This window comes from Botryllus schlosseri, chromosome 14 (assembly GCF_051294905.1).
Source record: "Botryllus schlosseri isolate E-star chromosome 14, Bs_hap1, whole genome shotgun sequence".
In the NCBI taxonomy this organism is placed as follows: Eukaryota; Metazoa; Chordata; class Ascidiacea; order Stolidobranchia; family Styelidae; genus Botryllus; species Botryllus schlosseri.
Window position 1 is genome coordinate 23678338 of NC_137249.1, and position 5646 is coordinate 23683983.

General features: G+C 39.6%; 1 long non-coding RNA gene across 1 annotated transcript; it reads right to left on the bottom strand.

The window, feature by feature from the left end:
- Window positions 1-4297: 4297 nt before the first annotated feature.
- Window positions 4298-5646, bottom strand: LOC145456588 (uncharacterized). Its single transcript, XR_013920654.1, has 2 exons — window positions 5506-5646; window positions 4298-4489 (listed from the first exon to the last, which is right to left on the bottom strand). It is a non-coding gene; the product is annotated as an uncharacterized LOC145456588 (long non-coding RNA).

The following is a 5646-nucleotide window of genomic DNA, read 5'->3' on the forward strand; positions in this document are numbered from 1 at the left end:
ATCTTGTTTTGTCTTAAACGTCATTTCAGCACCTGAGACACGTGACAGCGGAACACCGCTTCATTTGATGTCTACGCAAAAAACTTTACCGCTTGGGGGCGCGCTCGCTTCAAAACCTCCACCCAAAATGTATGAGTGTTGCCCGCGAAAGGCATTTTGAATGATCTTACGGGCCAGTACATCAGTAATATTGAATCAATTCACCACTAACTTGACGAAACACAATTTTATTTGGATTATCACATCATGAACGAATGGCGACATATATTAGCTTTATCCTCACTGGCATATGCATAGGTAAGTACTGTAGCTATAGTCTAACTATGCATATATATATAAAGGCTTGGTCGGTCATAAATTGAGAAACAGGCTTTATTTCTGTCCACAATAAATCGAATGTCACGGTGAACCGATTCTAAATCTTTAGGCATGACACTAACGTAGAAATGCAACGCGTAGTACAACATTCTGATCTGTAGGACTATATTGATTAATTTTGATTTTTTTTATATTTGGATACTTCTATGTACTCTATTATCCGTCACAACGTCAATAGCAAAAGGGTGATCACAAGATAATCTACAAATAAATTCTCACCATATAAATGAAGAGCTGAAAACTCTTGGTTGGTTACAGAAGCGAATAATCTTCGGCAGATTAAATCACTTTCAAATCATTCCCGAAACTCAACAAATATTGAAATCATATACGCTATATTTAAAGTCGGTAAAATGCTGGCTAATTCGGACTTTTCATCTTAACACTAATACGTGATTCGCCTGTGATGCATCCGTAAATGTTTCAAATATTTCTAGTGCCGTTTCCTTGTAAAATAAATACGGAGAATGGCTAAAACATCGGAAATATTCTTAATATTTCTAACTGCTATATCCTCGGCTTGTAATGAGCGCATTTTCTTGTGAATTTCGCCTTTACCTTCGTCAAGCTAACTCGCAAACCAATTCCTCAAGTAGCGTATAGTATGTGACGACAGTAATAGCGAAATGAATATAAGAGCACTTAGCCAACGACCGCACGTACGGCCATCTAAACAAAGGTACGAGGAATAGATGAGGTTTTAAGAATAATCGGAGTGTTCGATCCAATAAGCCGCGATCTGAAGAATATTTATCAGCCTTTGCGTCTACGTTGGGTTCCTTTAACAATTCATATTCACCATGTGAGTGATGCAACTGAAATAAATCAACGCTGGATTAAGCAATGTCGTCCGATTGCGATAATACTTGTCCACTCTTCATTGAGTCGCATTACGCCAATCAACTTTCAAATACCTTGGGTGTATCATTCACTATAACGAAACGAATGTGGGGATATCCGAAATCAACAATAGGATCAGCTCGGCTCATGCAGCTTTCTAATCCTATAAATACCTGCTTCGAAACTTCAGAATTTGGATTGGCACAAGAATAAAAATTTTTAATGCCTTTGTGCGAAGTCAACTCACATATGGCTGCAGTGTATGTTCTCTTTCGGAAAATCAAAGAAGCGTCCTGGATGTCTGCTACAGACAATTTTTGCGAAAAATGGTACACGGAGGCTACACTCGAAGGGAAGCCGATCACGCAATCAAAATTAGCAATCAGAATCTTCATAGAATCTGTCGCACTGAAGACCTCTCATCATTCATTGATCACCAACAAGCTAAATTTCTTGCACACATAATTCGAAAACCTAATGACAGTGTCGTGAAGTCAATCACGTTTGAAGATGAAAGGAGAACGAAAAAAGAAGCACCTTCTGCAACGCTGATGAACAATGTCCTCAATCGGAACGACACCGACATCAGGACATTCTCAAAAGCAGCACTTTCACGGGAAATTTAATTTATAATTCAAATCCTTGATGCTCTCTTTTTTGATGGTTACTTCCATCACCTCGGTGATGGTGCTCAAAGTCTGAACGCAGACAGAGCTAGACCTATATGTATATATAATGTGACGTATTCTTCATTTGATTACGACTAATAATCATTTCAAGCTGGGGATGTAAGCTATAGGCTACGTGTCATGGTTCATTATACTCTGAATACAATACCCGGCTACAGTGGACAGTACCCTCTTAGCGAAAGGAGGGTGTATTTTCAACCGTGTATACCACCCCAACTATATGATTGTGAATATGCTCCCAGGGAACACGAAAGCAGCACCTACTTCAGACTTATACCGCGGTATAAATCAAGTACAACATTTTTAATTCAAATTGTGCATGTATACGTACGAACGTAGGAAGGTCATGCATGTAGCCCCGTATACGATTTATGACCGCGATATAATTCCCTGATGTAAGGCCTGATTTTCATAAATTTCAATTCAATATGCATTAGCATAGCGGTTCTCAACCTTTTTGGACATGCGCCCCCCTTAGCGATGGTCGAAAAAATTGCGCCCCCTGACCCCATTGCACTTATCGTCATGTCAAAAAGAGCACATCATCTAATACAGAGGTGAGAAACCCTTTTGCTAATTACGCCGCTTTTCGATTTCTTATGTAACCTAAGGCCGCATTCCAGGGCACATCGGTAATGAAATAATTGGACGCAAAACCTATGTTAATTTGTCCATATCCATTCCCGGTGAACTCCGGACTCTCCTACTTTTCACAACGGCCTATTGTACGCACCGAAATCGCGAATGGCAATGTTATGAATAGTTGCTGGGATTGTCTATTGTCGCGCGGAGTTCGAACATTTTTCAGATTCACGAATGAATTCCGTAATTGATAGTAGAAGTATCGCATATTACTATGAAATATCTATCCTTTCTCAGCCCATGTCATTAGATTCCCCCGTGGAATTTTTGGAGGCAGTGCTTTCGAAAATTTAAGGCAAGTTATAAATGATAATGCATCTTCGAGTGGGCCAATTGTTATTAGTCACTTTGTTGCATGCTGTTATCTCTCGACCCCCCGCCCATCCGGATTGTCCATTGTATGTATAAATATATTGAAATCGCCCAAATGTGCCATAAACAAATTTCGTTCGTGAGGAGCACACGATTCCGATTCCGATTCATATTGAGAAGGGAGCTACTACATTAAAATCGAATAATGAAGTAACGTTGAATTGCTCAAAGCGCGAAAAAAATTTCAAGATTAATTAAAATCTCTCAAAAAGTCGGGAGTGAATTCGTAATTTCAATTTGCACGCCGACGGCCGCCAACACATACTAATTGTATTGGGTGTCGACGGCCGCACAAATTCCCTTATACGGCCGCAGATTTCCCATCCCTGATCTAATGGCATACATATGACATATCTTAAGCCAAGTTTGAATCCGCATTCCAGTTGTTGAGTTTTAAACATTCTTGACAAATTTCCCCAAACTTGTTTGAGAATAGCAAAAAAAACATTGAACAGGACATCAATTTATTTCGAGGTAGGTTGCACTGAGACTAATCCCAATGCTGGTAGTGACTATAGAGAGCGCGGCGTCGTTCTGTCCTGCCATGCTAAATTTGATCAGTTTTGGTATTGCATTAAATTGTGTTGATTTAGGGCAGCCGATTTGAGGGTGAAACCGGACAACCTTTATTGCATCTAAGTCTGTCTTAGGCATTGCAGTCCGTCAGCTATTAACAACAGCTACCCAGCATACCGAGCTTTGGGCTACTGCCAAAGATATGAAGTGATGAATGACTTACTCGTGGAAATTGCTCGAAATCTTCAAAGAATATCAAACATTTGCTCAAATGAAGTAGAAATCAGCCTGTTGAACACGACTGTTGGGCGCTGGCGTTTGAATTTGGTAAGCTTTCTTGAATACGAAATAAGTTTATCTTCAACAATCGATCGACGAGAATGGTTGTGAAACACATGTTTAGTCAGAATTCATACAGACTTTATCCATTTCTCGCGCCCACCAGGTTGAGAACCACTGCATTACACTGTTAAAAATATTCTATGCCAAATTACTGGTCTGGTCCTGGCAGCAGTTTTACGACTCTGAGACCAGTAAATTTGAAAAATATTTTCCCGTAAATATTATTGACCGTAATTTATTTTTACAAAGACTGACTGTTAAAATTTTTACGGAAAATTGCCGTTACCTGATGTAACGGAAAACGGCTGTAATACCAAGTTACTGGTCTAGTCCAGTGCAGCAGTTTTACGCTGATGAGACCAGTAAATTCGAAATAACTCTCCCCGTAATATGATTTTACATATGCTGACCATAGGAAATTTTACGGAAAATTTCCGTAACCTAAGGTAACAGAAATCTGCTGTAATATCAATATACTCGTCTGGTCCCTTGCAGCAGTTTTACGTTCCTGAGACCAGTAAATTTGAATCAGGTTTATTTGGTGCGGGAACACGTAAAAAAAAGTAAGTGTGGATCATGACGAAAATCCAGTCTTTCTTGTGGAGATCATCGGTCAGCAACTGCCTGAATGAAGAGGGCTTCATCAAAACTTCAGCAGCAGTTGAAGGACTGTACTTTGGGCCATGCTCTTTTGTCGGTTCTTCTATAATCTGAACAAAGATTATGCTGTCATCAACACCGTTACAATTTGGAAACTTTGAGACGCTATAGTATGACATACTGCGACTTTTCATATTCTTGTCGATTTCTCAAATAATGATGGCCTAGGATAGCGATGTCGAACATAAGGCCAGCAGGCCGCATGCGGCCTGCGAAGCAATTCTGAGTAGTTTGAAAAGACCCTGTATTACCCAGCACATTTTCTAACAAATGTTGAGATATTATTGTAAGAAATGCTTACCGCAAGGCCACAAATGTCAAGATCATAGACCGTGATATAATTATCCGACAGTGGTGTTATGGTTTTACTCTATTCATCATCAGGAACAAGTTGGTGATACTGACATCCAATTCCAAAAACTCCAAAAAGTGCACACTGAGTTCATATTTTTATGAAGAAATGAGCCAAAAAGTAGTTATTCGTGAAGTGAAAAAAAACTGTTATATGCAGGTCGCATGGAAAATATAATAGTTATAAAAAATACAATTCAAATATATTTGGTCGCACTGCTGTATCACTTCTACTCTAAGGCCCCAGACAGACAGAGAAACCCGAATGACGATTAATAATGAGCCAAATTCTAACGTCTGCGTTTACAATTAGATCACTTGTGTTCCTCAAAGCGCATACGATGAGTTAACGGCAGATTACGATTAAAACAAAGGGAGCATACAAATATGTCAGCTTATTCCGTGGTTAGAGTCAGTGTTTAAGCGGTTGAATTCAAACGATCAATCTTCGAATTTTTGCCAAACTTCCGTTGTTTGCGAGTAAAGGTGCTGCTAGAATCCATATGATATGATCGTGAATGTTATGTAATATACCAAAATGTATACAGGATTGATAATAAACTATTTAAGCGAAAAGTAAAGTCGGGCGTTTTGATCTACCGTAACATTTTGGAATGATTTGACTGATCCGGCCCGCGAGCGGTTTGAAAGTTTGAATCTGGCCAGCGACGCAAGTTGAGTTTGATACGAATACCCTTGGCCTAGGACTTCGTACCTGAATCATCTTTTCCAGCGTGATTGCAAACTTTTCTGGCAATACTCCTTTGCATCGCACGTCCAATGTATTTCGCACGGCATCGTGCTAGAAGCGAGAGGCGAAATGATCCCTTTCTATCACATAAGCATTCGACGCCAT